Source organism: Hermetia illucens, chromosome 1 (assembly GCF_905115235.1).
Source record: "Hermetia illucens chromosome 1, iHerIll2.2.curated.20191125, whole genome shotgun sequence".
Taxonomy (NCBI): domain Eukaryota; kingdom Metazoa; phylum Arthropoda; class Insecta; order Diptera; family Stratiomyidae; genus Hermetia; species Hermetia illucens.
This window is the reverse complement of record NC_051849.1, coordinates 43,280,621-43,307,922: the sequence shown is the minus strand read 5'-3', so window position 1 is coordinate 43,307,922 and position 27,302 is coordinate 43,280,621. Positions and strand designations below refer to the sequence as shown.

Sequence of the window (27,302 nt, the reverse complement as noted above, 5' to 3'; positions counted from 1 at the left end):
GGCGCAAAGACGATCGTCTGGTTTTTATTCCCCCTGTGTTTTTTCACTTTCCATCTTGTATAATTTTGGCATCCCCTTTCGATGTAATTGCTCTTTCGCTAAGGTCATACTGGATGGCTGCTTCAACGTTAACAATTAGATCCGCTGAAGGCAACATTTTTCCCTCTGAGAAAACAACCAACAGCAACAAACTACTTTGAGGAACTTTTGACGACAAAATTGAAGAGGAAGACATTTGTGCCGACGTTTGAGGGAACTGGGAATAAAGCTACCAAATTATTCTCCCCTGACTGGATGTCGGATACCGGTCGACTCAGCTGTGAATGAGTACCTGAGTCAAATCAGGGTAATAATCTCGGGCGAGCGCAATGTCGAATCTTGGCTTTCTCTAGGCAATGTCCACCTTTCCAATTGCATCTAAGAATAGTATTCCTATGATCGAATGGGCCCTTTATTTTGTCCTGACAATAATCTGTAAAACAACCGGTCTGTGCGTCTACCCGCCTGTGAACCTGATTATATATCTCTCTGTCTGTCTATCACAGCTGATTTATTTGGAAACCGTTTCACTTATAGACCTGGGGTAGTGGGGACTATAAATAAACATGGATCCAATAAATGGCACCATTTTACGCTGAGTTTAAATGTGGTTTCCCATATGTGTAAAATATTTTTTTCCCAAAAATAATCAAGTAGAGTATCAAATGAAAGGTCTCGATTATTAGTACTTTTTGAAGTGAGTGTTTCTCTGACTATAGTTGTGAGTGATACTAATGGGAAGGGGGAGGGGTAAAGGAAGGAACACCAGAATCAATGAAATTTTTGTTAGAATCTACCTAACTAAGAAATTAGACAGAAGTCATGATTATGCTTTTATATAGTTTGGATGGGAAAAGTATACCATGCTTTGGATGGCCTATTGTCGATAATTTCAACAAAATTAGGAAACTCCTCAGCAGCTAGGTTTTCTATGTGAAATCGTTTGGAGCTATTCGAAAAACGCTGGCTTTAAATAGATCGGATTTATGGGTGCCACACGAGTTAACGCCAAAAAAGTTAATGGTCCGAATTTCCTGTTGCGGGATTGATGAATCATGAATGAACGGCAAAATCAATCCATTCCTGAAATGGAAGTTGGCTGGTGATAAAAAACGGATTACTTACCACAACGCCAAGCGACAATGGTGGTAATCGAACCGCAGTTAGCCTGCGCAAACGATGACTGAGCCAGCAATAACGACCAGGGAGGGTTTGCTGTATATTTGATCTGATTAGCAGCGAATTAATAATAATAATAATCGTTGGCGCAACAATCCATATTGGATCAGGGCCTTGAAGTGTGTTAGAGCACTTCATTCAAGACCGTAACGGTACACTAGGAGGCAATGTGGTCAGCATTGCGCTCGTATCCGACGTCAAATCACGATGCAAATTCCACTGCCACCAGTGAGATTTGAACCGCGACCTTCCGTATGACAGCCTAGTGCTCTAACCACTGAGCTATTCGGCAGCGAATTATTCACCATAAACTGATCCCCTAAGGCGAGGTTGTTCATTTGCAATTGTACTGCCGATAATTGCACCGTTTCATCGAAGTAATCGTCCAGAAATGGCCTGCTTTAGCCAATGGGAATTACATTCCATCTAGATAATGCCAGGCCACACACATCGATAGTAACTCACTAAAAGCTCCGGAAGCTTGATTGGGAAGTTCTAATGCATCCACCTTATAGTCCTTATATCCGTCCTTATAGTCCGGACCTGTCACCAAGTGCTTACCATCTGCTCCTGTATATAGCGAACGATTTTGCTGGTGAAAAATTTGCTTCCAGAGAGGCATATGAAAATCGAATGTCCCAGTTTTTTACCAATAGAGACGATGAGAGAGGTATATTGCAATTGCCTTCAAAATGGCCGCAAGTTATCGAAAAAACGTCGACAATGTGTAATACCGAATTTGCCTTACTCATATGTTTATAAGTTTAAGGTTATCGCATTTTCCTGTACGCTATAGATGTCTGCCGTTCATCCGTTCAATTAACGGCAGAAATCAACTGCTGTAGTATATACTCTTCTCGAAAATTTGCTTTCCAAGCTGGAAAGCGTTTAAGCCCTTGTTTTTTGTTTTATTTTGAGGATAAAATTAACACAGCCAAGTTTCATTTCCAGCCAGGTAGTTCATAAACCGCCAGTTAGGAAGACATCGTTCCTACTGTAAAAACAACACTAAAGATGGCCTGATGTTATCTTAATGGACCATAACACCCTTCGTATTGACCAACTGCGATCTTTTCTGGCCAATCGCATGTTTCATTCAGTCAGTGGTCGATTTGTGACAGTAGAGATCAGATTTAAATGGTTTACCAAAAGTGAGTCTCCCATAGTAGATGATTCTTTGCAATAGAACCAAACATACGACGAAACCTTCCTCATGGTTTTTCCAGGATTGAAGATCGTTTTATCCAACTAAACAAGATTAGACCACGATTTTTTTCGGTTTTTGTTTTCATGTGCTACCCATTTTTAGCGTCAATTACCACTTGCCCCAAAAATGGGCCGATTTCGTTAGGCTTCAGAAAAGAATCGCAAGCATCAATTCGACCCAAGTTCTTTTGCGTCAATACGTGTGACACTTATACATTAACCCTGTTTTCCAAAATGAGCCTTATGGTTCCAAACGACTTCTATGCTTACATGTCTTCAATTGCTGGATAATGTAATATGTGCTGCATGCTGGTCCGACGAGGCCACTTACATGATCTTGTCGAGATTTTGAAAGATTAACGTACCAAAGCGTGTCTCATATTTGTCGACTAGAACGGAATCATTAGAGCCACCGCTGGCTATTAGACTGTAGGCTATAGACTGTACAAATTAGTTTGGCGACTTTGCTAAACACAAAACTGTCAAAGAACTTTTTTATAAAGTAATACCACCTTTTAATTGCCATTAGTATGACTCTATTCGATGCACACATCTATCAGAAAAAGTTCAAGATTTTTCACTTCACCCGATATATAAATATATATGCATCAGTATACTACTATAACATGCAAGGAGGTTCTTACTCGGTTGAAAGATGTAGCCAAACCTGCCCCATTAGGTACGTCACGATCCTACCACTAAGGCACGCCTCTTTTTGATGGCAATCCCATCCCCCCTCATAGTTTTCAAAATATCAAAGAAATATTTACAGTCCTCCATCGCTATTATTGGGATTTCATCCTTGTTTGTAGTTCTCATCTAGATACGCTCATTATATTTGAATTTTATTTGATTTTCGACGATAACGATAGCCAGGGGTTAATAGGATAGCATTAAATCATATCGATTTGTAATTGTATACCAACCCTTTCAATAGAAAACAAAATATATAAAAAATATAATATATAATAAGCTAATGACTATCCTGGATTTTTTTAAAAGGCTTAATTCCTATTGCCCTAGTGGCAAAGTGTTCCACATAAACCAATTCCAATGAAATAATACATATAGATGTGTACACAAATGCTTGATGGAGCGAGAAAAGGAATTTAACAAATAACAAACGGATGATTTGAATGATTACTATTTGCAAGTAAAGGGGGTTGGAACGTTGTTGCAAAGCCTATATTCCTCCTATTTCTAAAAATGTTTGTTTATTTTTACCCACCAAATGGAGTATTTAAGTTATTTAAGTATTCGCGGCAGAATGTCAGGGGGTGGACTATTCCAAACAGAGAAAATGTGAGTTGAATTTCAGCTGCAGCACTGAATTCGGAAAAAAGGCATTCATCATTTAGAGAAACTATTTTTCAACTAATTCGAAACTTTCGTACAAAATTCAATCTTTCGTTTGAAAAAATAAATAGAATTCAAGCTTTTGATTATCATCGAAATCACAGTGAACTACTATTTCCATGAAATTTATTTGTGCTTTTTCGACTTCGTCCATCCACAATATGGTTAAGAACAGTTTGATATTAAGAAGAATCAGAAATAGCATCCCAATTATTGATGAGATTAGTATAACATAAGTACATTGATTGAGTGCATTTCTAGAAATATCTTGCGAATATAAATCATAAGATAAAGATAAGCATTTCTTGTGTCCAATTCATATGGAGGTCGCTGCCCACATTTTGCACATTCTAGGTGATGAGAAAAGAGAGTACAGTGCAGTGTCAATTTTATCAACTATATGGATGTTAAAAAACACAGGATTTGCACCAAACACCTCAATCGTATAGAGAAATCGAAATCGAATCGGAAATTGTATAGAACAAGTCGGGAAACCGGAGGCTGGGCGCTTCAGGTATGAAAGGTTTTGTTTGCTTCTCCTGTGAGTATATTTGAGTGTAGAACTATCCCATTTGTACGTAGCCCGTTAAGAATATGCGTTTCGCATATCAGATTTAGTCCTTCGAGTTGTAAATTTACACTGTAAAAACGACTTTGAGCTACTGTAACTTTGTTACTAATAGTATGATTTTGATCAAACTTGGAGATAATATGCTTCATATTATATTTTGTACTACTACCAACTTTTATAACTCTGAGGTAAACTTAAGGGGGGTTTTGCTCAATTTTCTCAAAAATATGGTAATATACTATTATTAACTTAATTTGAACAGATATCGATATGGAGAGTATTTTGAGGCCTGGGCACAGCAGCTTCAAGATTTTTTTCAGATTTGTCGGTTGGGTAGTTTCTGAGAATGGCTCCGTTAAAGAAATCATCACTTTGCACCCCTCCCACTTCCCGCCTTTTTAACAAATCTCAAAACTAAGATCGGCTTCGAAAAGTACTAATCGAGACCTTTCATTTGATACTCCACATGACTATATTTGGTGAAAAAAAATTTTACACCACCCTTTTACATTTATGGGGACCCCCCCTAAATCTCAACGTAGGAGGCTATTACTCACTGCATGTCTGGGGGTCCACAGGTCCCACCTTCTCACCAAATTTCGTGTCAATCGGTATAGCCGTTTCTGAGAAAAGTGCCTGTAACAGACAGACAGGCAACAGACAGACGGACAGCTAATAGGTTTGACGAGGAGATTTTCGGAAAGGTTCTGCAGCAAAATACAGCGCTTGAAGGAAGCGCATAAAATTAAAGTTTGCAGATTGGCGAGAAGTTGCGACGAGCATGTTACGCATCCATGAAAAGGTATGTTGTATCACAGAAGCAAGTTTCGATCTTTTGGTGGGAATTCTGAAATCGGAGAATGCCGCAAGGCCTGCCTCAAGGCCAGAAGGCGCAGTCAGCGAAATAGGAACCGATCTGGATACGAGCAATTACATGAAGAATATAAAAACACTCGGCAGAAACTACATGTGGCCATCATGAAAAGTAAAAGCGAACACTTTAAGCGACTGTGTAATGAAGCTGACACGAACCCCTGGGGTAGCGCCTATAAAACCATAATACCGAAAGTTAAAGGCAAACGCTCCCCACCGATCTCTTCCCCTACTCTGCTTGATGAAATAGTAACGGATCTTTTCCCACAGAATGTGAGTACCGCTAACCTTCCCACTGTCGAGGTAGACACTGCCGAAGTTCCCATGGTAAGCGAAAAGGAGGTCCTCGAAGCTGCGGATAAAATTGTTGGAAATAAAGCACCTGACTTGTATAGCATCCCCAATAAAACTCTGAAGGCAGCAGTCAAAATAGGTCCAAATACGTTTGTCGAGGCGTTCACACCATACCTTGAAGAAGGAGCATTTCCTACACAATCGAAGAAGCAAAAATTAATTCTAGTTCCCAAGCCAAACAAACCTTTGGGTGAAGCTTCGTCCTACAGGCCGATATGCCTTCTAAATAATACTGGCAAACTATTCGAACGAGTAATCTATATGCGTATCGTTGCCGACTTCCTAATCGATAGGATTTTGTGCTGCGAATCAGATGAAGGAATGAAATCCTACCAAACGACATGCGCAATTCCACAAGGGTCTGTCCTAGGGCCACTCTTGTGGATTATTATGTATAACGGGGTACTGACCCTAGACCATCCTAATGGTGTGGCCTCCATTGGTTTCGCGGACGATATTGGTGTGACGGTTGTTGGACGCCTTCTCGAGGAAGTCAAGCTCTATACAAATGAAGCAGTCTATGAGATTAAATCCTGGTTAGAGAATGCTGGTCTACAGCTCGCAGAGCATAAGACGGAAGTAGTAATTATTACCAAGCGGAGAAATTGCACTTCCATGAAGATCAAAGTTGGAACGCAAACAATTTATTCCAAGCCTGCCCTTAAGTACTTAGGTGTAATGATTGACCAGAGGTTGAATTTCAGATTGCATTCGAAGGGTGCAGCAACCAAGGCATATAACATCGGAGCGCTGGTTGCGAGAATGCTACAAAATATAGGTGGCCCAAGACCGAGCCGTCAACTCTTTATTTCAAGGGTGGTTAGTTCGATCCTACTATATGCAGCCCCATTATGGGCAGATGCAATGGAAAATATAACAAATAAGAAAAAGATTGGAGCTGCGTATCGCATAAGTGTACTCCGAACATGTTGCGCTTACAGAACAATTTCCAATAAAGCAACTTGCGTGATAGCAGGAATGTTCCCAATTGAGATTCTGGCGAAAGAAATACAACGACTTTACGATCGAACGTACCTCACCGGAGAATCTCCTGCCCGTCGGCGACAGTTCATACGAGCTGAAACTGTCGCGGAATGGCAAGAGAAGTGGGACGAGTCAGAAAAAAGCCGTTGGACTCACAAAATCATATGGGATATCCGGAAATGGATCGAGCGACCTCACGGCGAAGTAGATTTCGACCTAACTCAATTCTTGAGCGGACACGGAGGCTATCGAGCATATCTGTATCGATTTGGGCGTGATGATTCGCCATATTGCTCACAGTGTGCAAACATTCTAGAGGACGCAGAACACATCTTTTTTCACTGCCCCAGATTCGAAACCCAAAGGGCTACATTAGAAGCTACAACCGGGGAGCACTTTACACCCGAAAATATCATGGGGCTTATGGTGAAAGCCAAGGGGATATGGACCGAAGTTGAAAAAGTGATCACAGCCATCGGAATGAAGCTTAGGCAGGAGGAAGTCATCCGAAAGAATGAATGCGAGAGGAGCACGAATGTTGACATGAGCGCCGAATAAATTCTGATCCAGCCCCGCGACGTAATACCAAATGGGAGTCCCGCGGGGAGAGTGGAAGGAGAAGGAGGTGGTTTTAGTGGGTAAGAGTCCCACATAACCGTATGGCAGGAGCCTGCGGTAGCTTTTGAAGTTTTCCACCTTCCAAGGCGAAAAAAAACAGACGGACAGACAGACAGACATTGAACCGATTTTAATAAGGTTTTGTTTTACAAACAAAACCTTAAAAATCGTCCACTCCTATGTTTATTAGAAATAACGAGCAAATCGTGCATCACTCACGGTGAATTTAACTATGCAAGGTAACCACAAATACCAGGATTAAGTCAAATTTCAATGATTTTCATTTTCATGAATTTTTCTATTTAACGTTATTCATCTCTTCGTTTCCTTATCAGGTCATCAACTTTTTTTAAATGACAAAGAAGCCACCCAAAGAAATTGTATCGTTGCCTAACACAAGCAGACTTCATACTACACAATCAAACATTTCGAAGGGGCTGACCATAAAATAACCATCCTAAAAACATACAAGGAAAGCGAATCATGAACGCTTTCAAAGAATGTTTAGTCATCAGAAAGAGATCTAAGCTAAAGCCAAGGATGTCTATGATAGTCCTCAAGCCTGGTATACCCGCTCGATTTATTATTAAGAAGGCCAACTAATAGCTCGCATCCAAGCCTTGAAAATCTAAAAAGTCCATTCTGAACTGTCCAAAATATTTTTAAAGCTTTCATTGATCAAGTCTATGTATGTATGTTCATGATTTTTACCATTAAAAAATACATATTACAGGCATATTTTCAAGAGAAATTTCTCTCTCCCCTCTTTTTCTTCAGCCTTCATAAGCGAGGTAGGCTCGCTGTGATTGATTGCGTCATGTTATTCTACCAAAGGCCTAGCGTATCAGGCTCTCGTTGTTTCGACCGGCCTTTTGGCCGTTTATCGTCGACTTCGATGTTCAGATCAATCTTGGCAAGTAAATTCTCATTAGCGCAAACTATGTGACCATACCATTGAAGATGCCTCTGTCGCAATTTTTCCACGATCGGATTGAGTTCTGATGCAACCTACTACTTTATACAAACCAAGAAAAGGGAAGTTGGTGCTTGAAATGCCAGTCTGAGGCGGAGAAGCCTACCTTATGACAGGTGTCAATAGTTTGACAACAGCTGTGCTTCCCTGAGAAAAATGTTGGATATGAGGTTTGAAGTCATCAGATGTTGCCTCAACTCTATTCTGGGAGCAGCGGGATCGTAAGGGACAATTTGGTTTTTATGAGGATAATAAAGTAAAAAATGTAACCGGAGATCTGAACATTCTTCTGGATAAAAAAGTGTAATTTCTCCCCTTTTAGACCATAACACAATTGCTATTAATTACCGTCTTAAATGCACATGTTCGCCAGGCTGCCAAATCCTTTCTTCTCCGATGTACAATTGCATGACGTTGCAATAAGTTATCATGGAAATTGTATCATTTCAAACTCGAATTAGTGCAGGATGGGATGACATCTTTGACCAAATGAAAATTAACGTTGACAATCTAAGTTTTAGATTACAGAAACAGTCAATTCAGTTAGATCGGTGGTAGTAATGCATTTTATCCTTGAGGGACATTGTCAAAAGATATCTTACAACTAGTACGACATCCGCGTAGGGCTAACCTATTGGACGCCTGGGAGAGTCAGAAAATATTGCAGAACTCCTCTTTAGGCCCATACTTTTACATGCCAATCCAAGGTTGATAACCACGCAATCTTTTAACAAAAAATTCTACGATGAATTAGGGCAAAGAAGAAAGAATAAAATTAGAGCTGTGAGGATTATGTCCATTGCTACGGCAGACTAATATTCATAGTCATTAAAAGAGACTACGGAATAAGGTTCAGAGGCGCAAGTATGGAGCCGATCATGAGAGCAACAACTTAATCATGTGGCAGAGTGTGGAAGAGGACGTTACTTGAAGCCAAGACTCGATTTGGGCTTCCGATCTATGATTGGTGGAAAGCCCTATAATAACCTCACTGGTTTGTCTATTATATTAAGCAAGAAAAAATCTACTGGGGTAAGAGTTGCAATAATAACCACACTAAAATGGATATCGCACAAACCTGACAGGTCTGGAATAAGAGATACAAATAGCACTGAACACCAAATAGGACTGAATGTAATAAAGATATCTCAAAGCAAGAAATCAGGATTCAAGGCGAGTCATTCAAATCTTAGAAGATGTAAGACGATCTCAAGTTTCTGAAGAATATTTGCTGTACGGCTGAAAGATATCAGTAAGTGGGAAGGTCTCAGGGGTCTAACGTAAGTACCTACCATGTAGGTATAATCACGCAGTTCTCTCCGGATACGGATTGAGATAACGTCCGCATTCAGAACGCCGCCTGGCCCAGGATTGATACCAGTGAATGCAAGACCTGTCTAACACCTCTGCCGCAACTGACCGGTATGGTGCCTGAGTTGTGAGGCAATTCGACTCATTTAGCTGCTATAGGAACGCAGCTGGAAAGACGTCGCAATCAGGTAAAATGCAACATTAAACAACATTAAGTACTCTATTTGTTATATACCGAAAATAAGGCTTAGTAAACATCTTCGGTTTGAACACAACCTACTGAAGGGACTGAACAGACATACGAAATCTATAAAAAGATCAAATTTGCAGACCTTTGAAAAATGCTTATGTGGAATATGTAATAGATCATGAATATGGAATAGACCATGACAAGGACTGACAATAAGTAGGTGAAACTTGGTAAGCCCTCTAGAAAAAGACTATCAAAAGCGAATTATATATTCGGCCCAAATCAAGAAAGAGATGTCAATTAGTAAAATGATAAAATGAGTATGTACACCGAAACAATTTGAAACTTGCGAAAAAACAAAAAACCAAAGACACTTCTTTGCGTAGCACACGAATTTATATTTAGCACCGACTACCAGGAAAATATGTTTAGGGTGAAGTATACTTTAGAGGAGTACTGGGAGTATAATGTTGACATTTACAGAATATTTCTAGACTTTTGTCGTGATCTTTCCTCAGTACCTCGTTTTAGCAGCACAAATCTGGCTTGAGACTTACGATAAATGAAAACAAGATGCAAACCCAGAAAAGCACGTCATTTCGCAAGTTTTGAAAATGTTAACAATTCTACATACCTAGAAAGTAAGGACCGAGATCAAATCGACTAAATAACGACAAGAATCCAGTTGACGAATAGAACTTATTAATCGGTTCTCCCCATTCCCATTCTCTCAAAATTCATGGGCGACATGGGAGATACTTCAACGAGTTGTAAGATGATGAGCCAGTAGATTTTCTCTATCACTATAAAGACTCCGTTAGGCTGGTCAACCACAGCATATGGACGGCGCGAGAATACCTCAAAGCCCGAGCCATATTCCTTTAAATTCCCTTTTTCATCAACGCATTCTTCAAAACATTTCTAAATCCAAAGCCTTCCACTAATCAAAATATCCCACAAGGGGGAATCAGATGTAGGGAAGGAGTTCGAGGCCTTCCTAAAAAATTATAAGAAGGATCGATTAACCCGGAAAACAACGAAGTATCTCCAGAGGAAGCTCGAAAAGCCCCAGGAGTCTGTTGGAAGCTATTCCTCAAACCATGGCAAGCTAATGCGAGCACTGCTAGCAAACAACTTATACTTCAACATCTATAGGGAAAGATACAATTCAAATTCGGAAAGATTGAATGAGAATATTGATCGTAAAGGATCAGACGCTTTGCTTTGTGGGAGGTTCATCAGGAAAAGGAACCAGTCATCAAAGTTCAAATTACATCGACATTGCAGCTTTTGGCTACCAGAAATTGCCAAAATTACTATCAATTCAAATACCGAGTTTTAGCAGCCAAAGTAGTTCGAAGTCATAATTCACTATAAGTGCTCCTTGGGCAACATTCAGAAGTTACAATATCTGCTGAAATACTTATAAGGGGTCGCAAAGGATACTGGGCTACAGTAGCTAAGTAGTACTAAGCACAAGGCAGTGCTAACCATACTGTTGCAAACACCCGACAAGCAGCATCCGAATATCTTAACCTGATTATTATATTCAAGAAATTGGATGCAGATCTGCAAAAGATGTGATGTCAATGTAAATTAATACCCGCAACTGTCTTGCCCGATTGGAAAATCTGGGATTCGCAACTCAGGATTGTAGTCTTATTTGTAGTATGTAGTCTTTGACTCGCGTTATCACGAGAAAAGTCGACAAGAAGACCCTGCACAACTTTGACGGGGCCACGGAGAATTTGAAAGACTTTCCGCCACTAGACAAATGTATCAGCAATTGGCTGCAAATAAAGGCCGACCTCCCAACAATCAGTCCTCAAAGCGCAAATCGTTTGCAGCGTTAGGAAGGACATCAACAAACCTGTCCAAAAGGAAACATCTCGCATTTGCTGGTGGTGAGAAACTCACGATGAAAGAAGTTGTCAATACCTAAAATGGGAAAAATTGTGACGTAATTGTTTAGCGCAAAGCGCGAGTTGTAAAAATAGATTACGTGTGCAGCATCACACACTGTTATATGTTTTCCGGTGTTCTTTTCACTACGTCCCTAGCGAAGAAGTCCGATGTCCACAGTACGGCCACAATTTTACGAGCCTTGGTCTACTCGGAACACCAAAAATCTTCCTTTTCCTTGAAAGCCTCCAACAAGTTAGTCCAGGGAAAGAATAAGAGCTAGCGAGGTAGCGACTATTAGGAAAACCGTTTCTATGAGCCAGTCCAGTTATAAAGTAATATTGGAGGCCTACGTAATGAGTTCGCTGGCAACTTTGCTTTGAATAATCATAAGTAAACTATAATGCCAAGCACATCCACTGATGATCAAGAATAATCTTTCCGAAAGGCAGACAGCTATTCGACACTATAAGCAAGTCTAAAGGGGTTGATATTATTCCTTCAGGACAGCCTACGTATTGGCCCGCTGACCTGCGCAAAATTCATAATCTTATCGACATTATGAGATTACAAAAAACATCCGTCGAGACAGGATTTGCTTCACAGCCATCTTTGGCTTATCTTCGGATCACTCTCCTGTTATAATCTAACAAATAAAAGGAAAAGCTGGTTGAAGTACAAAAAATACATAGATCGGCGTTCATCTCCACGTCAGAGTTCCCTCGAAAATTTTCCTCGGCATCAATAATGCTGTCGAGCAATTTAATCAATACATCGTCCCAGCAACTCGACACCCTTCTTTACCGCTAGTAGGGGTGGGTTCAGGAAAATATCGTCCATAGAAATCCAATAGTTGGATAAGGAGAAAATTTGAGGTGGGAATGGCAGAAACATCGATCTCTGAGACTGAAGCAGGAGCTCGCAAAAGCCACTAAGACGCTAAGAAATGCTCTAAAACAGCAACAGAAAGTGAAATACTTCACGAGCAGTCTCAGTCCTTATCACAGCAAGGTCTACTCTTTATGGAAGGCAACCAAAAAGCTGAAACGACCGGTATAGACCGACCGACCATTTGGCTTGCTAATAGAAACTGGACGAGGAGCAACGCCGAGAATGGAGCCATGTTTGCCACATATCTGCACTTTTACCCAGATTACCCCCTTTTAGACCGGTAAGCGGGTCTTGTATAAGATCAAAAGACATCCCCAATTGCGTATTCCAGAAAGTCAATCCCATGGAGGCTCCTGAACTGGCAAAGTGTAGTAGCTAACAGCTAACAGTAACGGAATAGACCGACCGACCATTAGGGCTTGCTAATAGAAACTAGACGAGGAGCAACGCCGAGAATGGAGCCATGTTTGCCACATATCTGCAAAGTGGTCAAAGATTTATCACTTATCGCTATCAAGTGTCTCACTCAGCTATTCAACAAAGTTATCCAACTCGGTAACTTTCCACGGAGTTGGAAGACATCGGTGGTTACAATCATCCTGAAAGCTGGCAAGTATTTAACGCTAGCAAACTAAAATCGGCCAATCGGTTTATTTTCCATAGTATCAACGCTTTTAGAAAACCTCCTCCTGGCAAAACTCTCACCTTTCATTACCGACGGAAAAATAATTTCCCAACATCAATTTGGCTTCCGTAAAAGGTATAGCACGCTAGAGTAAGTTCATAGAATTATGGCGGAAATTAGCCGAGCATTAGAGGAGAGGAAGTATTATTCTGCGGTGTTCATGGATGTAGTACAAGTATTTGATAGAGTATAGCACAAAGGTCTGGATCAAGGAATGACCACCTGGAAGATCAAAGTTAATGAGTCGAAATGCCACTCCATTGGGAAACCTGTCCTCCAATTAACTTGAATGGAACCCAAGGTCCCCAATCTAGTGGTGCCAAACAATTGGATTTTACTTGGACAGACGGCTTACATGGAAAAGGTATATAAGCCAAGAAGCAACAGATGACTATTGAAACAAGGAGTCTACATTGGTTCTTAAACAAGCGCTCTATGCTTAAATTGAAGTATGGAATTCTTTCATAAAAGGGAGTCATAAAGCCTATCTGGTCATACGGGATCCAGTTATGGGCTTCTACGAAAATATCAAACATAGAGCTGTTGTAATGCCCTCAATCCAGAATTATGCGTACAATTACCAGTGCGCTTTGGTTTGTGACCAGCTTCACCGAGATCTTCAGATACTAACAGTCTTGGGTGAGATTGCAGCTTATACCAGCAAACACGTGTGCAAACTGACACCTCATCCCAACAGTTGGCAAGGGATCTGTTTGGAAAGTTCAAAACTCGACGGCTCAATAGGCATCAAATAATTCAGAAAATGATCCAATAATATTAATATTTGATGAAAACATAAGGTAGGTCAGGGAGCGACATGGTGCTAGGAGTGGCAGTCTTCCAGGATAATTGGACGATGACGTTTGCAAAAAGGCAAGTCATTCGAAGTTGCTTCGAAACACTGATATGCACTCTTCACATAGGAGTTATAGAAAGTGTTTCAGCGTTCTTCTACTCTGATGACATGTTGGAGATCGTGCTTCCAATGGCTGATATTATAAATTGGTTTCCACACCATTTAAGCTAGATCCTCCAATCACACGTCTGGATAACTCGGAAGATTAAGCGTTCGTTTGTTTAGACATTTTGAAAGACGTCACAATCGGGGCCTGAACCTTCGATGTTCCTACAACAAAGCATCACAGGAATATATTGATCTGGACTGCATGCGACAAGTGGTTCCAGCGGAAATTGGGATGTATATTGTGTTCCTTACTATCTGGTTATTAAGCCGGATCGCTCCACCATAAATCTTCGGGCACTATTTAGCGCCTCTAGAGTAACCAGACACAGAAGCTACAGAATGACTTCGGACATGTCCTGCTTAGGCGGAAAAAACATGAATTTGTGACCTCGTCTGCCACCACGTTTTCAAAATATTCTGTACAGATCTAGTGATATGCCAGTTCAGAACCGAGTGCTTACGACGGTTTTTTTGGTCAAGCTCTTTCTATTTTTCTTTCTGGCGGAACATTGTTGAAGCTAGCCAAGAATGTGGAAGCGAGGTTCTCTCTTGCAGAAGAGTAGCTAAGGAGAGATTTTATGTCGATAATTTGCTAATTGACGAAGGCACAAGATAAGGGGCGAACGTTCTCATCAAACAAAAGACGGAGATGCCAAGACCCAAAAGATTTGACTTACATAGGAAGGTATCGTATGACGCTAGCTTTTTAATGCAATACGAGTTCGTATGAGAGTCTTTGATTGGTACCTTAGATTTTATATGATACCCTACCATGAACGAGTTTCGCATGAAAATGATGAAAAATGATCCACTAAGAAAGCTGACGAAAAGATACCTTCTTTCGAATATTCCCAGGATTTTCAACCCCTTTCAATGGCTGAAGTCAACGACGATTACAACAAAAATTCTGATGTCAGGAATTTAACAGTCAGGTATGAATTGGGATCAAATCCCTTAGCACGAAATTCTGGCAGGTGGGAAACGTTTCGAAGCAGAGTTACCAATCATTGAAGTCAATCGAGTTTTCTTAGGGATTTATTATGTGAAAGGATATCACTGCGAACTGTATGGATTCTGAGATGCACCCGAATTGGCGTATGTGACAATAATACCTATATTATGGGATCATAACCTATTTTAAGTGATAGAGCGACTATACTAACATATTTGTACCATTATCTTCGCCAAGACCAGCGTAAAGGCACTGAAAACCAATGTGGCTCTTCCGAAACTAGATTCGAACGATGTCTAATTGATAGCAGGGTATCTTATAATACCAATGACGCAATTAAACAACTCCGTTATGTTTCACTATGGTCGGAAGACGCGGTCAATGCCGATGGTGGAAAGCCATTAAATGTAACAAATTAAAAGATACGATCACTGGACCGAGGAAGTAGGTGGCACATGCTGAAGGAATCTAAACCAAGGAACGGGCTTTCGCAATTCACTAACTATGAGTTAAATCTTTCACGGATAAGGTTTCCGGAACTCTATCAAAGCAACTTTTCAAAATATTGACTGGACAGTAGCATGGAAATAAAACGAATAAGGAGGTGATGATTTTTCAGAAGGACCGACTCGACCAAAGGATGGAAAATAAATGAACAATGTTCTAAAGAAAGTATTTTTCCAGAAAAAAATAATTTGGTTTCTTATGGTAGAAGTCTCGTAGCAATTTAGGAAGTAATAGATACAATATTAATTACTCGTCAATAATTAGGATATCTGTATCTTAAGTAGCCCAGTCCCTAGATTGTAACTAACAAAGTTTTTCAATTCTCATTATATTTTGGACAAAGTTTATCTTCTTCCTCGATCGTTTGCTCCATTTAACGATAAAATTCCCTTTCTCTGGTTTGAGGCCAAGGAAATGGATTCCACTTTAAGGCGTAGCTACCAACAGGAGTTGCGCCTCCTATTAATGTATGTTCATCGAATGTTGCTTGTGTCTTTATACATTTGTTTTTTTGGGAGTTCGTCCTATGAAGCTTTTCCGCAAAATACCCTTTCCGGAAAGTAGATAAGCAAGGGTCAATCAGTGGTTCAGGGTGGACTCAGATCAATTTGGACCGGAAGATCCAGATGCCCCACCCAAAAAGACAAAAAACAAATTTCAACCGCCCTCCTATTTGGTAAGATATGTTATTCATATCAGTAAATGTTGCACCTATTCACTAGCGCTGCCGTTTCTGAATATTTGAGTTTAAGAAACTTGGAGGGTTTTCCAGGAAGGAGTTTAGATCGGAAAGATTAAATCAGCTCTTAGAGCTCATTGGGTTATTATGATCTCAGAGTTTAAACTCAGTCAGATTCGAACAGGATTGATTAAGAAGAGGACGATAATCTTGACTAAATAGGAGAGAGTTCAGAGAGCTAGTTTTAAGGAAAAGTAATAAACTTTATATTTGGATTATGGCGGGAACGTTGAGGAGTTTTCGAAAGTTCAAGCTTCCAGTAGGGTGTCGGTCCTAATTTCATTATAGTTTAGAATTACAACAAAAAGAGCACACTTACTACCTCATAAGTCCATTCATAGAACGGTAGAGTTTGACTTAAGCTATGAAGCAACCTGAGGTACCTTACTATATATTGAATCTAAATTGTCTAAATAGTTAGTTGTTACTTCATTATAAAGATTTGCTTAAAATCGAAAGGGTCAGGATATGCAATAGTAATCCTAAAAAAACACATGCACATCCCGTGCAACAGTGATCCTAAAAAAACATGCATTTCGTGACAATAACGAAATGCCAAGCTTCTAACTTTCTACAACAGGATAATACCACTGTATCTGGTTCTGCTTAAAATTAAGTCAACCTAATTTTTTATTTCAACAATATTTCACTTCAGAACTTTCGAAATCCAACTAAGTAAACTTGATTGGAGAAGAAGCAAGGACACTTTACTTCCCAGAATTGTGTCAAGCAACATAAAAACATAAATGCGATGATACTGCCAAAATATCCTTGACAAAAAAAATTAGAAAGTTTGAAACTTTATTTTGTTCTCGACCTTCGTTGATAAACAGTTCTTTTTCCAGATGATTGAATGTTTTCAAGGTGTGTTCTCACCTTGAAATCGAAACGATAATTTCTTAAAAACTTTCAGTACAATCTTTTGTCCTTTCAAGTTAACCGGGATATTTTAATCTTTCTCGCGTATCTAGAGGACTGTAAGGCAGGAGTACTTGCAAAATATTTCAAAGTGAACTCTTGACCATATTTTTGTAATTTTTTTGCTAGAAAGTGTAAAGTTTTCCTTCTTCTATTTTCCTCGCGAAGGCGTTAATAACTGTGCTATAATTTTTCTAGATTTTTAGGAAATTCGAAAAGAAATGAAAAGACAGCCGTAAATACTTTCTTTCTTAAAGAAAATTTGCACTCAACATCCTCGATTCGGTTGAAATGAGAAAAAGAAACTTTTCTTTCGCTCTCTAAGTCTGAAAACCGCAGAAAAACTTTTTAAGTGTTACAATACAATGCAATTTTAACATTGGGTATACAACATTTGTCCGCTATAAAACAAGCAGCTGGAGAGCAGAAAAAATCCTCGAAAACGCAAAAAAACTTTGGATAAGTGAAGAAAATGCTCGACTAAACTCGCAACTGTGCAGGGCGGCATAGCTATCGTCTGGTGCAACGAGCCTAGCGAGGACTATCGCATGTACACATCTATACATTAGGCACTAAATGAGAATTAAAAAAAATAGAAACAAGGAAAAAGTGACCGCAAGTGGAGTTGAGAATGTCCAAAGACTCTTCCATACCATGACCCCGAGGGAGAAACTTTTTCCCCATTACAAATCCTTTGGAAAGTTGAAAACAACACCGTGCGTCCTTGGGGAGAAAACAACATACAAAGGAAACAATATAAGAAACCCAAACCGAGAAGGGATGAAGCATTTCATCTCGTATCTCAGAGAAAATTTAGGGAGAGATAGAGGCACCATCGCAGTCATCACCATCATGAACATTTGGAATGCAACCAGCTTTCCCAGTGAAAAGTCATGTTACGTCGAGAGCGAGCGAATTTCCTTTTTTTTTTGTTGTCGCTCAACTCTAGGAAAATTTCGATGTCATGTGATTCTTTCAACATTCTTTTTTTGTCACCACAACGAGGATGGGAAGTGCTCCATAAGTTCCTGTTGCTCAAGTTGTGTCAGAGTATTGACACGGACATCGTTTGGGGCTAGTGAGAAGCCACAAATACACTCAGAGCAGCCACCCTGCATCCCTCTTGGCCTCACATACGTGACATCCTCTTGCGACCAAATTATTTTGAATGATAGCTTCAACCCTTATTAGCCTCACACCGAAACGTGACAGCAACGATGTAAACTATTTGGTGGGAATAGCATGTTATCAACTACATTGAAACGGTAAGTAGGGATATGAATGCGATGCCTCCACCGTAATTGATTGATTGGTTGTGCGATAATCACGTAATGCTATTTGCAAGGATATGCAAGGCATCAAGCCGATACGAAAGACATTGTGTTGGCGGTGAGACAACTGAGTATCACAAAGATCCTGATATTTATCTGAACAGACAAATTTAAGGTAAATCAGTGGGAACGCGAAAATTAACACTTTCTTTCCGAAATCCATGCACAATCGTCGAAGCAACAGCGAAAGGGCACGGTCAAAATAATTTGGATTATCAAAATTTTTACTACCAAAATAATCTCTAAACAATGGACTTACCCGGCAGTCTGCAATTAGTAGGCGGATAATGCCCAATAATCTCGTGTAACTGTCACACAGACGGCTGACGCCTGACGCAAGGACAATGGCTGACATGTTTGCAAATGGGCGCGCATCAACATATGTTTGCAAAGTTTCATCAAAAAGGCGGCACTTTCGGCTCGTTCCACAGTAGTACAATTATCTCGATTCAATTATAATTAAAATATTATAAATTAACTGACGTGAACCCAGGCATTGCTGGCGTATTCGTCACCTGGTCCGGCTGAGTTCCAACGTAATTTGCATCACGAAAGGACTTTTTTTGCGAACAAGAGTTCATCTGTCTACCGCCTGCTCGTAGAATGCGTATTTATGCGATGCTTCGGCCATGCATACGACAACATTTAATTAAATATTCATTATTATTGTTATTATCACTTTGCTATTAGATTGTGTCTTTTGAAATGTTAATTACTTAATCACTTTTGCAAACAACCAACTAATGACGTGAAATATTCTAAGAATTTGTGAGGCACAGCATCACAAAGGCCCAGAGACTGAGTGCAGAACAGAAAATTTCGACGCCAGACTCTACAAACGTCACACTTCTATACAGAATACAGAAACACAGAAAAAAGGACACCATAGGCAGGACGCAAAGTATCCGACTTTGAGGGATACTCTCAAGTTGCGGGGGTTTTTATACGGCGACGTTCAGATGAATTTTCCATTGTGGGGAGATGCATGAATTGGGACTAGCTCCCCTCGGTTCGTAGATAGATGGAATCGTACATTGGCAAGGATCTGGTAAGACGCCTTCCAAGTCGGAATTCGTCCCAAAGGATATACGTGGATAGGGGGTTGCTGTTTTGGTTTTGAGCAGGATAAACTACCGTTTGGTTTCGAATTTGTGCAATTATCATTGAAACCAAAAGGTCACCTAACTTTCAAGAAAACCAGGAATTACGAGGGTTGAAAGTGAGTGTTAATATAGGCAAGGGTATTATCACAGGTAAAATATATGAATGTACTGAGCACCCTTGTCAGTCGGAAGGTACTAAATCTCCATTCCCACACACAGATCTAACTCTATATCTAAATGAGTTAGAGGGTGGGACTATCAAGGACGACACGGGATTGTTGCTTTAAAACATTCTAAAGCAAAAACATGTTCGGTTACAGATTGGAGTTGACGATATCGCCTTACAACCTAAAATCCGGTTCTAAATACGACCCGAACTAAGGGATCCTCAGACATATTGAAAACCGTTAGGACGGAATTATGCTATGCACTAACGGAGAATTTCCACGCTAGAAAGAAGGGACTTCTTCTAAGATGCAGGACGCTAACCAGAGAAGGATGCTTGTGATGGATTACTCATAACAGGCTGATGACCAATACATATCTTTCGGAAACAAAGCACTGGCGTCCAAATCGATAAAGGCGAAATTTTTGTGGTTTCTCATAACGGCCTCGGTTTTATCATACTGATCATTCGGAGTCAGGGACGCAATGATGAAAGTATTCCGGTCCACAAAACCCGACGACCACCTGCCTGACGAACCCCATTCAAGCGGATCATGCTAAGTAGATAAATCTACAGCATTCGAAGCCTCGACTAATTATTAGCATTAGACAGAAGCCTTGGGTCGGAGGCGACCGAACCTTCAAAGGGCTCCAAAACAAATATTATTATATTACTTCTGAGCATAAGAGACGCCGATCGGGATAGCCTTAGACCATGTATCCTTGCGAGGAAGAGTCTGTACGCTTTTCAGTGTCCAGACTTGAGCACCAGCGACCTAGTCGTGGTCACACTGGAGCAAGCTGCGGCAAGGAACGTGTATATTTCTTCGGCTTACATGGCTCACGGCCGATCAGCTTCGCCTGAAGAACTGCAACATTTGACGTCCACTATAGCAACAAAAAAGGTCAACTTGTTGATAGGCTGTGACGCCAATGCAAGGCATACGTTTTTGAGCAGCTCAGAAACAAATAAAAGATTTGAGTTTTGATTTTATTATTAATGCAAATCTTTTATTGTGTAACGAGGGCAGTACACCAACCTTCCATTTTCCCAGATCGGAGAACTGTTAGCATTGGAACGAGGTCCTTGATACCACTCTACTAACAGACAATGGGATTTTTAGGGTGGAGATCTGGAGAGTGTCTGACCGGAGATCCTTCTTAGATCATAGTTGGATATTTTTCAGTCTAGATTTCACCGCAGAAGTCTCTAAATCTTTTAGAGACCCCAGGAGGATCAACGGAAGCGAGTTTGGTCAAGTTATCAAAAACAAGCTCTCCGGTCCACAAGTAAGATTAGCACCACAGACGAACTGGACTTTGACTCCAGTTCGATGCTCTATGTTCAGATTACATCTGAACATCTGTTTGGTAGAAAATATGAAATTATTCTCCAACGTAGAGAAATTGGACAAATTAGGAAAATGGCGTGGCGGTATGTATTGAGGTTGTCTATAGTGGTGGCTCAAAAACAGGGCAAGGTTTTGAAGCAGTTAATTTATGGATAAAAACGGGAACTGACTAGCGATTGAAAAGCAGACGCAACGTATCTTACAGTGATAGTCAAACCGCTTTATCGTCTCAAAAATCTTTCGGCAATGCAGAAATCGTTTGATCTCTATTTGTAGATTCAATAGGATGGAAATACTCTGGATACCTGTTCTCGGATTCAATTTCTTCCTTGCTGGGACCGGAGTGCCGCTAGACACACCAAGCTTTTCCTGTCAAAACCTAACAAATATACTGCAAACAAATATACTACAAAGCTTATCCTGTGGAATAGCAGGATGACTTGCAGAATTATTGTGCGTATTCTGACTAGTTGTAATTCTCTAGCTCGACGTAATTCCAATGCTAATGGCATTTAAGAAGCACTTCTACTATGTGAGCTCACTAACCCTCTCAGAATTAGTCCCGCACTATACCATACGATTTTCAGAGAGAAACAATATTTTCTGAGCCGCTGATTGAATCTCCTGTTGACAAAGTTTTGCCGTAGTATTTTACTATATGCTCTCACCGGCATAAGGATCTGATGCAATACAATTACCAGCACGAATAGTATTTTCCCCTTAAGTTATATCGCTCAGAAGAGTAACCTGATGAATTGGTGTCCACACATAAGGTCCATCCATGGGAATATTCCATTTATTTTCCTTCATCTTTATGCCGTTCGGCAAGCCACAGTCGAAACAACTACGGTAGATTTTGGATTTGACATGTTGATTGATACGTCGACAGCAAAGGACATATCCTGTGGAATGGACTACATCCCAGTCATGCTGATGTGTAAAGAAATTGCTTGCCGCAATTCACTGTTGACTGAGATGGTTGACCTAAGGTGCTTTAATCACTCAGTTTCATCAAGCTGATGTAGTTGCAGTGATATTGAATGCTTCTTTTGGGGTCAGCTATCCAAAAATGCTATAATATTTTATTCAGATTCAATCTTAGTCAGTGTTACGAGGGGAGATTCTTAACGGCGAGTGAAAATGTGATTTCAGTAAGTGGCCTTGATTGTAGCCCCGTGTCGGTGATGCTGACAGAATGTGCTTTCTCGACGTATCTGTTAAAAACTAGGTGCCAACGACATGACTAGGTTGGTTGGTTGGAATGCAGCCTTGATTGATCTTGGTCATAAGGCTTGAAGTTTGTATTCACGAATTTCATTTGTCCCACAGCCTTAATTGGGGCAGTAATTTGATCCCAGCAAAGCCCTTAAACCGAAGCAGGGCTATAGTTGAATCCAGCCCAGATTTCCTCGCCGCTCTGACCATACCCCAAACAGCCTGATAGGCAAACCGCTTAAAAATGAAGGCGCTTCTGTAGCTTACTATGGTATGTTTTAGAACTCGCTTTCTCCGTAGTGTGTCGCTAAACGCTAAACTACACCATTCAGAACAGTATAAAAGGGGTTTTAACTTCTCTGGAAGTCGTAGGGAAAGCTCGAGAGTGTAACTGAATTATACGATATTTAGATGTGATTTCATAGTCTGCCAACTGATACATCTAAAAATGAACATTTTTGTTTGGGATGAGTAGTCCTGAGCCCACCATCTACTTGATGGCGGGCTGCACATATTTGAGAAGCAACTTACTTCTGCTATTCAGTGCGCGGACTACTCTGTTCGTGGGCAAGCGCCCAGTACTTTTAAAAATTATAATATTGGCTTTGCGGTTTCGATCGCAGGGCAGAGGCGATTTCATCAGACGCTGCCTCAGCGCCTCTACTCTGACGCTGGGTTTGAATTCAGTAAAAATGAGCTAAATGCCACCCGTTGCCGCTTTCGGTCACGCTGCTCCGCAACGAGTCTGTTAAAAAAATGATCACTTTTGACTCCCCACCCCCGCACTCTCCATCTTTCCAACAAATGTCAAAACTAATACCGACTTCGGAAAGTACTAACCAAGACCTTTCATTTGATACTCCACATAACTATATTTGGTGAAGAAAATTTGTACACCCCCCTTTTGCATGTATGAGGACCCCCCTTAAAGTCAATGTAGAATTATGTAACTCACTGTTTCCGTGACCGTTCACAGTTCCCACCTTTCCACCAAATTTGGTGTGAATCGCTACCCCATCGTGGATTGGGGCCGCCGTATTACGAACATCAGGGGCCGCATCCTGCTCGATGCTTTCGCGGAACTAGACTTGGTGCTGGCAAATATGGGTAGTGTTTCTACTCTTCGTGGGACAGGGCCGGGCTCAATAGTCGATCTGACTTATGTGAGTACCACATTGGCGAGGAGGATGGCATGGTTTATCAGTGGCTGGTCCGTGATTAAGTTTGAAGAGGATACATTCATAGAGATGCTATTGGGAAGTCACAATCTCGGTGGTGCGGCTAGAGAAAATGTAGAGCAAATGACGCATAATGAGGGCAGGCGACGCTGCTATGTCGACGGGTCCTCGATAAAAGTGCTAAAACTGTTGATGGAGATCGCGGAGTTGCAGGATGCATGTTTTCAAGCTAGAAGAACGATCTAGAGGAAGACCGGACTTCGACGGTAAGTATACGTGAACTTCCGACGTAGGGTATATGGAACAGCAAAAGCGGTCACCACAACTGACCTACCTGCATCTTCTGCTCGATATCGTGATGGCGCTACTCCCCCCGGAAAAATAATAATAATAATCGTTGGCGCTACAACTCAGATTGGATCAGGGCCTTGAAGTGTGTTAGACCACTACTGGCACCAGTGAGATTTGAACCGCGATTTTTCGTACGATAGCATTGTGCTCTAACCAATCACTAAGCTATCCGAACACCCGGATAAAGGGAAGCACAAACAACACAAGCAAGCATTGGATCTCTACACCATTCCTGCGGTAACTTGCCAAATTCGCTGGTGAATTGGTGATAACAAAGCACCCGGTCTGCATGCTGTTCCCAATAGAGCTCTTAAACTCGCTGTTAAGACCAGACCCAACTGATTTAGCAGCATATTTGAAACATGAATGGTAGAAGGAGTTTCCCCCGAAAAGGAAAAAGCGAAAATTGCTTTCGCTCCCGAAGCCGAATAAGCACCCAGGCCATCGATTTGCCTCATCGATACGGTGGGAAAGATGCTCGAAAGAGCCATCTACAATAGATTGCTCCCAATCATTGAATATAAGGATGGACTACTGGAGTGACGATTTGGATTTCGACAAGCCCACTCAACGATCGACGCCGTAGATGTTGTTTTGAAGCAGGCTCGAGACGCAATGTCGTCTAATTAATATTGTGCCGTGGTGACGGTGAACGTCAAAAATCGGTTCAATTCCGCCATCTGGGAGGGATAATAAGCTCACTGGCCAAAACGGGTGTCCCTAGTTATTTGACTAATCTCCTAGAAAGCTACCTCTCGGAGAGGACACTTTGGTACGATACGGATAAGGGATCCAAACAGTACATCGTCGCCGCAGGAATGCCACAGGGCTCAGTGTTGGGTCCTCTCCTGTGGAGCGTGATGTTCAATGGGTTCCTTGTCGTTCCCGTGCCAAAGGAGCCCACGATAGTTGGTTTCGCAGATAATCTTGTTGTGATTGTCGTCTCGAAACAACCTGAAGACGTTGAAGTGTACGCTAACGAAACCATTTCCGCCATTAAAGCGTGGCTGGAGATGGTTCAGCTTGACCTTGCGGAACAAAAGGCGGAGGCGGTCTTGATTACAAACCGTAGGAGGAGGAATACGGTTAACGTTCGTGTTGGTGGTCACATCACTTCGAAATCGGTTATCAAATACCTGGCTGATGATTGACGCTAAAATCAATTTCAGGAGACACCTGGAATATGCCTGGGAGAAAGCGGCAAACACGAGCGTATCATTAGGACAAATGATGCCTAACATTGGAGGGAGAATACCGAAAGGCGACAAGGCGAGAGTCGGTAGAAAAGTGGCAGCGACGGTGGGATGACTCGCAGAGGGGTCGCTGGACCCACACTTTGATTCACCGTATCGAGAAGTAGATCCACGACACGGCGAAATTACCTACCATCTGACGTAATTCCTGATCATGGTGGTTACAGGAAGTATCTGTCCCAGTTCAGGCTGCATAATTCTCCCTCTTGTCCTGAATGCTGTTGTACACCTGAGGACCTTGAGCATGTTATGTTCCACTGTCCACGATTTTACTCAGAGAGCAGGAGCCTGGAGGACTCCCTGAAAATCAACCTAACCCCGCAGAACATCGTCGGGGAAATGTTGAAGTCGGAGGGAAACTGGTGTACGGTGAACTCCGCAATCAAAAGTATACCGGAGGAACTTGGAAAAGCAGAGCACGCAAGGAAGATACGAAGAACGGAAGTTTTGGGCGCTTAAAGCGCAGTCCCCCCCGCGAAGTAATGCTTTGCGGCGGTTCCGCGGGGAAGGAAGAAGAAGAAAGTGGGGGTGGTTTTAGTGGGTGAGAACAGCACACACTGCTGTAACTTGACGCGACAGTGTCTTTATAAGATTTCCTCTTCCATCCGTAAAAAAAGACAGACACACAGACGGACAGACAGACAGTAAACTGATTTTAATAAGGTTTTATTTTACACAAAATCTTAAAAAGTGCTGGATATCCTGCAGATATGGTACCTGCAGTGCCTACGAAGGACCAAAGAAAATTGAACTCCCCGCTCAGGGTATCATTCCAAACAAATCCTTAAACTCTCTATCAAGACCCAAAACGATTGGGTGATCAGTATGTTTACCCATGTATAGTGGGTCCACTGGGATAAAGAGGCTGGCTTTGTGGCCGGAACTCGATAAACAACCGGAAGACCCATTGTTGCGTCACTTAGTGTACTTTATAAGCATGATATGGAAGATGCAACAGAACAATTTCAATAGAGGCAGTTTATGCTATTGTATAAATGCTTGCCCTGGTAGAACTTCTGACAAATGAGAAACACTGAACTAAAAAAAAGGAACGGATTCACCTGAAATAATTAATTAAGACCACAATTAAAACTACAATTACCCTCGTTTTTTAAAAAAAATGTTGACTGACGGTTTCGTCCAGGACAGGGGCAACTCATCAGACGCTGCCTGACCTTTACCCTGGGGGCAATGTGACCGAAAGTAGCGGCAGATGGTAATCGCTCCATTTATATATAATCGCAAACACGACATGAATGCGAATTACATTGAAGTGAAATCCGTCCTAATTTCAAGCCTAAACCAGGGCGAAGTGACTTTTTTTTTGTTGAGGATGCTTTTTAGAGAATACCAACCAAGAACGAAATTCCTCATAAAATGGCAACCCCCCACTTATATTGCGTACAACCATTAGAGTACTTTCCATCTCAGCGTACGCTACATGGAAGCTGTGTCCTAAAGATCCGCTGGAACAAATTTCTCCTCCGCACGTAAGGGATGCCACCCCTCCAAGTGAACTCTCGCAGATGCCGAGAACGCACGGAATCCCAAACGGATACGGCGCACTTCATGAGAGCGAACAATATTCTGTGACGGTCGGTACGCTTTCGCCTGTAATCAACCAGCTTTCCGTGAATAAAGGAAATGTCATCAATTTTGTATAGACGTAGGGAAACATTTTCTCGCTGAGCAAATTGAAAATATTCCTTATAATTTTTATTTGTTCCTAGTGTGTTGCTGCATACTCACTCCCCGGTCGCTCACCGCCCCACGCGCTGCTTCCCGGCTGTTCATTTCAGTGTCCTGCAACAAGCTTCTTCGGATAATGATGGGGTGGAATGGATTGTCTCAGTTCTCGTTCCAGGACGACACGCGAGAATCTCGTGTGAGCCTAGTTTGTGGCTGGTTGTGTGGGGATCATATTCTCAAGGAAAACCTGGCTTGCGGACCATTTGGTAGTTTGAAGGGTTGCGAGATTTCCACCGCATTCCTACGCTCAATCATTACACAAGCATCGACAGTCACACTATGTTCATCTCTCTTGGATCTGAGCATATTTTACTTGTGGTAAGATAGGGACCGAGTTGAGCAAGGGGGAGTGGATGGGCGAAGGGAAGTATGTAACTGGTTTGCTCGAAGGTT

General features: G+C 41.3%; 1 long non-coding RNA gene across 1 annotated transcript in view; it reads right to left on the bottom strand.

Moving 5' to 3' along the window:
• The window catches only part of LOC119646322, a 93,932-nt gene extending 74,494 nt beyond the window's left edge, over positions 1 to 19,438 (bottom strand). Inside the window, exon 1 of the long non-coding RNA XR_005248723.1 lies at positions 18,803 to 19,438. This is a non-coding gene — a long non-coding RNA (uncharacterized LOC119646322). The remainder of the gene's footprint in view (positions 1 to 18,802) is intronic.
• Between the last annotated feature and the right edge of the window lie 7,864 nt (positions 19,439 to 27,302).